Raw genomic sequence first — 9,578 nt, forward strand, 5'->3', positions numbered from 1 at the left:
AGGAAACGATCCATCGATATATTTCATTAGGCCACAACCTTTTAACATTGTTTCTAACAAGAATTTCCATGTGACATAGTTACAGCCATCCAAGCGGACTGAAATCAAATTGCAGAAATTGGATAGAAAACAGTTGCTCAAGTCAAAGTTGTTATTCATAATGGTAGGTAACACAGAATGATGTATTGAATGAATATAGACAGAGGCCACGCTTAAGTTCCACCACTAATAAACTCCAATGTGTATTTGATGAACAAGATCAATCTCTAAACTTGTAATGGTTTAAGCAGCTAGCAGAAGCAGTAGGTAGAGCTGAGAGCTTGAATCCAATTGTAGCCAAAAAATGATCCAGATTCTATATATAGCAAGAAGGAACAAGTAAACTTCAAGAGGTATCCGAATGTGAACAGGAAGGATCCAAGAGCATGAACAAGAATAATTCTGAGAACAAGAACAATTCCGAGTATGAACACAAACAATTATCACTTGCTGAAAAGAATAAATCTGAAAATCTGAGTCTTGAACTTCTTGCACCCCAGTTAGGGTTTCAATTCTCTTTCAACTTGCAACAATCACTATGAATCATTATGAATCTTGTACTAAAACTGTAGCATAATACTTCAAACACGAATCCGAGGCTTCAAAACCAAAAATTTATCAACAAATTTCAAATTTCATAATTCCAGATTTAGAAAAGGAACTTATCTCAAACTTGAATCTTTCTCTAATATAGCTGAATCAAAAACCAAAAACGAGTAGAAATGAGCAATAGCTTGCTGAACCTCAAGCAGCTAGGCCTCCAATATCGAGTTCCGATCCCGATCGAACCTGGCTTTGATACCATGAAAGCTTTGTAGGAAGAACAGAGAATTTACAGAGAAAAAGAGATTCTATTAATGAAAGGCTCAGATTACAAGAGGAAAATGAGAGAGAGTGATGTAGGTACTTATACTATGAGTTAGGTGTACAGATTAATGACACGTGGCAAACAGCTGTAGGCCACTTATGTAACTAACCACACACAGAGACTAATTAAGCAAACTAATCATGTAGCTAGTTTCTCCAATTATAAGAGCTGCAGCTGGTTGATAATGCTAAGATTATGATAGCCACTTCCATGAACGCCTTAGACGTCTGATCTGCAAAAGTGATGTCAAATGGGTCTAAGTTTCAAAATCTAGAAGCTCAGACAGTGAGACAACGATGTACGATAGTTTACATATACGTGGTGATATTGCTGTACTAATTTGCTTTGAGGCAGTATATATATAGCTTATAAGCGGCATTTTCTTAATAAACCACTCCTATACGTTAGAACTGAAGTTCCTAACCGTGGTTGCATGAAAACACCAACTAAGAAGATGAAGATGACAGAGGTGGCAAATCCAAGACCTGCAGATTGAAATCAGTCGCATCGAAAAAATGATAAGAAGAGATCTGGTATATTGATTTTTGAACCATAAGAACCTCCAGGAGAAGCACCAAATGAAGACCCTTGACCATGACAACAACGAAATGAGGAATTTAGGCCTTGTTGGCCTCCATAAGAATAAACACCACCTTGTTGTGCACTAGAAGATCCTCCACTATCTCTCCATGAAAAGTTGGGGTGATTTTACCACCCTGGATTCCTTGGTCAGTTTGGGAAACTACCAACCGCTTTAGCATTGTCATCAACAAAATCCGGATAGCTAGGGGCAAAATGACACTAGTAGTGTGTGTAGGCAACTCGTAAAGTAAACATAGTGATGAAGGCATAGAGGCGGCCTTTACATGATGTGTAGGTGAACATGCTCTTGAGCTTGAAGAAGTAGATTAAGCTTCCTATAATCCGCACCAGAGCTCTCTTGGGCAACCCGTGTCTCATGAGTCTCTTGGGGTCATAATATGGATCTTTCCTCAACCTCATAATATGGATCTGCCAGCAAAGAATACTGGGAGCTCTTCCTGGGCCTCCCGCTGTACAATGGCACAGCTTACCGCTGATGGAGATACCGCTAGGTAGATGTATAATATCTCACCCTATACAGGAATGGAAAGAAGTGGGACTGCTGCCAAGTACTCCTTCAAGCTTTGGAACGCCTCCTCACAGTCTAGGGTCCAGTCAATTACCTTCTTGTGGGTCCTCTTTAGAACCTTGAAGAATGGGAGACATATGTCGGTGAGCCTGGAGATGAACCGAGAAAGGGCAGTTAGCTTGCCCTGGAGGCTCTGAACGTGGATCTTCCACACAGAAGACTTCATGTTGAGGATGGCTTATATCTTGTCAGGGTTGGCCTCTATGCCCCGTTCACTGACGATGTAGCCCAGAAATTTGCTAGCGGTGACGCCAAAGAAACATTTTTCTTGCTTGAGGCGCATACCATAGGCCAAAAGAATGGCGAATATAATTCAGAGGTTTGCTACGTGTCCGCTGGCCTTGATGCTCTTGACCAACATGTCGTCCACGTAGACTTCTATTATTTTCCCAAGGTGCTCCGCGAACATGGCGTTCATCAACCGCTGGTATGTTGCCCCGACGTTCTTTAAACCGAAAGGCATGACATTATAACAGTATAGGCCCTTGTCGGTTGTGAAAGTGGTGCATTCCTGGTCGCCGGGGTGCATCTTGATCTGGTTGTATCCTGAGAAGGCGTCCATCATACTGAGCAACTCGTGTCCCGTTGTAGCGTCAACCAGTTGGTCGATGCGTGGTAGCGGGAAGCTATCCTTGGGACATGCCTTGTTGAGACCCTTGAAGTCTACACACATCCGCCACTTTCCGCTAGGTTTCTTAACCATGACCAGGTTGGAAATCCACTGAGGATAATTGACTTGGCGGATGAACCCAATGCCCCGGAGCTTGGCGACTTCTTCCCCTATTGCACGATATCTCTCCTCATCAAAGGCCCTTCGCCGCTGCTTGACAGGATAAAAGGATGGTTTGATGCTCAGCTTGTGCGTGATGATCTCAGGGGAGATGCCTGGCATATCAGCGTAGGACCATGCAAAAACAGCGACGTTGTCTCGTAGAAACTGGGTGAGTTCTGCCGTTATCTCTGGGTTAGCTGAGCGCCGATGTAGACCGTCCGCTCAGGGTGCTCGTCGGAAATGCTGATAACCCTCAAGGATGTCTCCGGGTTGACAAGCTCTTTTTTTACATATTTCTCCTCGTCATCCCTAGGATCTTCAAAAATATCTGTCAATGGTGCATGGTTTCCCACCTTTAAGATCTCATGGCGGCGTGTCGACCGCGCCACAGTACGTTGTTGAATAACATTCCCGTGCCAGTTGTTTACTTCCCTTCACGCAGCCTGTCCCATTGGGTGTAGGGAACTTCATGAGAAGCATGTATCCGGCTATGATGCACTTTAGCTTGTTGAGCGCCAGTCGACCGATGATGGCATTATACGAACTGAAGCAGTCGACGACGATGAACTCTGTATGTATCTTTGCTGTGCATGGACTAACGCTGATAACTAGTCACATGTAGTCAGAACCGAGTGGTTGTGTGACGTCACCGGAGAAGCTGAGCAGCGACTCATGATCCTGGAGTAATTTTTTATTCCGCTGGAGTTGGTTGTAGTAGCCATTAAAGATGACATTGATAGCGGATCCGTTGTCAACCAAGACCCTTCCCACGAACCATTTATCGAGCATGGCGTCAATCAAGAATGGATCGTCGTGGGGTAGATACACTCTGTGCTCTTCTTCCTCCGAGAAGGTAATGGGTTCCCAACCAGACTTTGGGAGTTTAGCGGATCTCTCATAACGGATGTTGCAAATTTCTTTGGGGTGGTTAGCACGTGCATAGCTCTTTCTTGCCCTATGAGACATGTTGGCGATCGGAGTACCGCCGTCGATGGTGTTGATGCGACGCATGGGCTCGATGTTGGCGACCACCGGTGGTGGTTGACGTACCTTAAATTGTTCCAACTTACCATCACGATACAAAGTTTCAATAGCCGTTTTGAGAGCGTTGCGGTTGTTGGTGTTGTGACCGCTGTCTTCGTGGTATTTACACCACTTGCCAGTATTTCTTGGTTTTCCCACCCTTGGGTACTTTCTTGGGAGTGGCGGTGGGATCTGGTATTTGCACTGGTCGTATATCTCTTCATACGAGGATGTGAGGACTGTAAACACTGCGTACCGCTGGGAGGACTCCGTCTGTTTGCTACGGTTATCCCCATGAGATGAGCGGTTGCCCTTGTGGTAATGCTGGTCCTTTTACCGCTTGTTCTGGTAGCTGTCTTGTTGCCACTCTCTCTTCTTATCAGTTGGCGGCGTAGCAGGGGTTTTGTTAGCGGTCTCCTGATTGCTGGAGGAGGGTTGAGTGGACTTTGCTGGCGTTGGCGGTGAGGGTGGGGTTTCTCCATATGTGATGAATTCTGCCTATGCATGGATGACGGTTTTGCTCATGACATGGTCATACGTAGCATTTGGATGATTGTAGTTGAGATGATAGAGAAATGGTCCCTTTAGGAGTCCTTGCTTGAAGGCTGCTAGTGCCATTGTTTTATCCAGATCACGGCATTGAGACGCCGCCACTCGCCACCTGGTGAAAAATGTCTTCAGTGTTTCCTCTGCACCCTGTTTAACGTTGAACAGCTGACTTGTGTTGTGATGTCCGGCGGCCAACAGGATGAACCGAGAAAGAAAAGCGTTTGATAGTGCGTGGAATGAGTCGATGGATCCCGGTGGGCAATCAAAGAACCAACTCATTGCCTCACTATCCAACGTTTCGCTGAACAAGTGGCAAAGGGTTGCGTCATCAAATCCTTTGTTGTTGGTTACCTTCTTGAAAGTGTCCATGTGTACGAAGGGGTCCGTCATTCCACTGTATTGTGGCATCTTTGGTGTTTTTACATGTGCTGGCTGGACGGCATGCAGGATCCTGGTGGTGAATGGTCCTGGTCTGGACGCAAAGAGCGGATTTGGAGTTGGTGCTGGGGCGCCTGCCTCTGCCCGGATTAGCCTCTGTTCAAGTTGCTACATCCTTTCCAGGATTAAGGCTGTTGCGTCGCCAGTGGGCCCCTAGCTGTGCCAGCTCCCGCCTGAGGGCAGGTGGATTACCTTCAGTTCTAGCCCTAGCTGCAGAGCGGTTGGTGTGCGGTTGTGACTCCGCTTCCTGCTCCAACATTAGTTGGGGTAGGGGAGGTGGGCCCATTCCCAATAGCTCTGGTGGGTTCAGCGGTACCTGCATCTGTATGACTGGTGCGGGTACCAGCCTGCCGGCGTTGGGTCGACTACGCCTGGTGCTTTGCGATTGTTCGCTCTATGCTGGGTTAGCGTTTGCCTCCAGCTCCTTCTTCAGTTCGTCGAATTTTGACATCAGCATGGCCACCTGCTTTTGAGCCTCGGCCTTCTCTCTATGCTCTTGTTCGCGCTCCCTGTTTACCTTGTGGAGGTCCGCCAATGCCAGCTTATACATAGAGGCGAGGTCCTAGCCTGGTGGGCAACTGCTGCCAGGTCGGGTCTCCGCTGTAGTTTGAGTCAGCGGGACCTGGGGAGTAACCTGAGGTTCCACGTTAGGGTTGACCGGTGTGTTGAATAGTGCACGGTTGACGTTAACCGCTGGGTTAACGTTAGTCGCGGGGTTGTTGGGGTAGAGGTTGGCAGATTGGTCCGCTTGCTCTTCAATGTTTCCCCCGCTACCGTTAGTCATGGTGATTGTTGTGGTGGGATGGCCTTTCGTTCAATGGTTCCCATAGACGGCGCCAATGTTAATGTCTAAGATTGGGCGGTAGCCTAATCTTGGTTAACGCGGGTCCGGTGGACGGACCGCTACTTGTGGTGTTCTCAGAGCTTCCGCTATCTGTCACGTGAAATACAAAGGGCGTCAGAGGGAGACCGCGCTGGGCGGTCTTCTCTTCTCTGATGCCTAAGTTAGTCAATGTATTTATGTTGACAAGATAACAGTAGGTAAGTAGTAAATGCGTCATTAATGAGGAGAGAGGAGTGAGCCTTTTATAGGTGGGGAAGAGGCTGACATCTTCCTTGTTTTCGATGTGGGACTGATATGCTTCAGTTCCCAATTTGTGGAGCTTCTGGTGCTGTTTAGGCGCAGCGCGTCAGCGGTGATCTGGGGGTGAGCCAGGGCTCAGGCGGTAGCCTGCTTGGCTGTGTTTCCGTAGGTCATACCGTTGGTGGTAGTTGGTACCGCTGGCGGTAGCATGAGCGTAGCTCATTATGCTTGGCAAATGCTCATGCAGGTACAAAAGGAAAACAAACTTAAACAAAAAGCAATCGAACCAAAACCGAAAGCAATTCTCAAACAAAGAAACTGATGCTCTACCGAAATTGTCAAACGGATGCTCTCATGGTCAAAATCAAAGAAGCAAGCAAGTCTCCCTACCGATTCCATCCAGAGACGAGATCAGACGACGTCCTCAGCGGCATTAGTCAGCTTCCTCAGTCGAAGTTCTACGATGTGAGAACTGAGAGAGAGAGGTAAAGGTCGAGAGAGATGAGGCAGAGTGGAAGACTCGAAATGAGAGGCTGACCAAGTAAGCTAGGGTCTTCTCTCATTGAGAGTAATCAGGTGCATCAGAGATATGTGTAATCTATTTTGCACCAATAACAATTCGACAACCATTTAAAAATAATATTAATTTAAATAAATATTAAATATGCGGGCGGTCTGGTTTTTTCAGGAAAGCTGAACCTAGTCCCGAACCAAAAAAATCCGGTATGGAGTGGTCAAGTCAATTTTTAACCCATGTTTCATCCCATTCCGTCCCCAACCGGTTTTGGCCCTCCGGTTCGGTTTCTGCCCGCCCCTAGTAAGTTTTCAAGTCATCTTATCCCATATCTTCTAACAGAGCGTAAATCAAAGTTCCAAAGTCCCAATGTAACGCCCCAAACTGCACCTCACCAGCTTGAGCACGTCACAGTGCCGCGAGACCCCGAAACATAAACCGAAGGTTCGATTTACATTCCAGAACCCCGCAAGGCATTTTATTAAATAATTTTTTTTTTGTAAACCGCACAGCGAAAACGTCTAAAATAATATTGAGGTGAAAACTTGAAAACTTTTATTTCAAATATTTGTTCGTCTAGAGCTTAAGTCAACAAGGAGTCAAGAAATAATCGACATCTCCGAGTATTGAATTTAGAATAAATGGTAAATGATCAATCAACTACTTCTGAGATAACACTAAACAATCATTAAACTTCGGAACCTGTTCCCATTACAACCATTTACCGAAGTTGACTCTGCAAACCCGCTCCGTCCGTCAATCCCGTCACCAGTGCACAGTACCTGCATCCACACTGTTGTAGGGGTGAGCTTTCGTCCTCGCTGCTCAACAGGGGCTTCACCCCGGCTATATTTGAAAACCTTTAAATAAACTTTTGTGGCGCCAGTATAAAAACATATGTAAATGCATTTTCTTTAAGAACGACAACTTAAATGATTTTCCGATATAAAATACGATGCATGAACTTCAAGTAAATACGGGCCCAAAACAATACCTGATGGCCGGTCCCATAGACCAACTACACGACCTTACCTCAAATCAATTCATAACCAGGTAAGCGTAGCGAGAGCGTCCGCTACCTAGCTACACACACGGAATCGGGTCGTCATTACGATCGCGCACCGTCCGACCGGTGTAGCTAACCCTCCAGAGGTTTTGGGGATCGAACCCAAGGAAGTCAGAGCCACCCTTCGCTCTCAAGACATCAACGATATCTCTCACGGAATGGTTAGTATGCATTGCATTTAAACATAACCATACCATATAATTTAACATGCATCATGCTTCACTTTATATAAAACGGGAAAACTACTAACCGAGAAAGGCCCCGAATCCCCTACCTGGATTCCGAAGTCGTCCGAAATTCACGAACCTTCCGTTCCTCGGGTAACTGGAGTCCTAGATTCCGACATAATAATCGTTAATAATCCGTTAAACCATTATTTATAATCTCGACGATTATCTAATCGTCCAACCAACTTTTCCTGATCAAGTTGACCAATGTTTGACCAATATTGACTAAGCTTGACAAACTCAATAATTAGCCCAAATACCGAACATTTCACTAACTTAAAATTGGAATACTGACCAATTTATATGTCTTTTAACATTTAATTTTTGTTTTTCTTCACAATCACGTCACATAGTAATTTCATTGAATTTACTATGGACACCCAACAACTTTCCAATTCACATGAAGTGTGTCCAAAACTACTAAGGACACCCAACAACTTTCCAATTCACATGAAGTGTGTCCAAAACTACTAAGGACACCCACTTAACTATGCATTTGTACCAAAACCCAAAACTAGTACCATCGACAATTTCATTCATCAACCAAAATCATTGCAAACCAAATCACTACTTCAATTTCGATTAATAACCATTTTCTTAATCTTTACACTTTCACCTCCCCAATAACTTCTCCCTATTCTTTACTTTCAAACCAAAACTCCATGCATAACAACACCCATCCGGCAACAGCAACCAAAATTCTCCAAGGCTAAAGATAGATAACGTAGCGTAGCTCACCTAGGCTAAATTCCCGGAATTTCGACGATGAACAAACGGAGGAGCCAGAGTACACCAACCCAGCAGCTTCGAACATCCAGCTATAGTCGAGGTTGACACGTCTACAGGTGCAGGCAAGACGGAAAACGAACCCAGAAGAGCTAGAACAGCCGCCGGCGTCGAAAATCATGGCGGAGCCGAAACCAACCCAAAATCGAAAATCATTAAACTCGACCAAATCCAAAAACTAATTATACCCAGACGTATAACTCGACGAGAGGAGTACGTTTCATACCTCAGACGACCTAAACGATGCCGGAGTCGCCGGAAAAGTCGAGGAACACCGGAAAAGCTTTAAGCTTCCAAGCTTCGAACCTCCCTCCACGGTCTGTGCATGGACGATCCTTGGCCATAGGTGCATCGGCGTCGTCGAGACGAAGCAAACGCCGGTGGTCCGCCGCCGTGATATGACCGGAAGGGGAAGTTCCGTTCGGGTCGTCGGGTCGCGTCGCGGGTCAGAGGGAGCTTGATGCTTCTGGAACAATCTGATGCGTTGGTCTGATGGAAGGTCTATATATAGTCCCCCTTAATAAATCTTGGACGGTCCAGATTAAGCGGTGGGTAAATGAATGGATCAGATTGAACCAGATAATTTCCATTTTCCTTAAATAATTGTTTATAATCCCAAAACTTCTAAAATTCATAAAAATTAGCTTGGGTATCCGAAAAATTCTCCGAAAATTCCCACGGACTCGTCGTGTCGTGTATTTTATTATCGAGTCCAAAAATAACATATTCAATCTTGTGAAAAATTCGGATGAATATTCCCGAGTATTTAAATAACCACCGAGATCGAAAATTTAATTCCTTAAACGATCTCACTAAACCTTTGAATTTTTTCCGGGGCTCACACCCAACCATAAATTTAAAGATTACAAACCAAAGTTAAAGTCCCAAACATCATGTTCAAAGTACCAAACAACTATTTAAAGTTATTACAAACCAAATTAAAGGCAATTTACTTGAATGAAACTAGGGAAAAAAAAAAACTTGGAAGTAGAGACAGCTTATTCCAGCAGCGCAACAACCTATCACAGCAAGCTGTTGGGA

At 45.2% G+C, this 9,578-nt stretch overlaps 1 long non-coding RNA gene across 2 annotated transcripts; it reads right to left on the reverse strand.

Annotated features, from left to right (window-relative positions):
• Positions 1 to 7,065: 7,065 nt before the first annotated feature.
• Positions 7,066 to 9,300, reverse strand: LOC133714656 (uncharacterized). 2 transcript variants are annotated; one of them, XR_009848775.1, is made up of 3 exons: positions 8,764 to 9,025; positions 8,490 to 8,629; positions 7,066 to 7,856 (listed from the first exon to the last, which is right to left on the reverse strand). It is a non-coding gene; the product is annotated as an uncharacterized LOC133714656 (long non-coding RNA). The 2 variants fall into 2 exon arrangements; XR_009848774.1 differs by lacking the exon at positions 7,066 to 7,856 and having other exon boundaries at positions 8,267 to 8,629; positions 8,764 to 9,300.
• Between the last annotated feature and the right edge of the window lie 278 nt (positions 9,301 to 9,578).

Source organism: Rosa rugosa, chromosome 6 (genome assembly GCF_958449725.1).
Source record: "Rosa rugosa chromosome 6, drRosRugo1.1, whole genome shotgun sequence".
Taxonomy (NCBI): Eukaryota; Viridiplantae; Streptophyta; class Magnoliopsida; order Rosales; family Rosaceae; genus Rosa; species Rosa rugosa.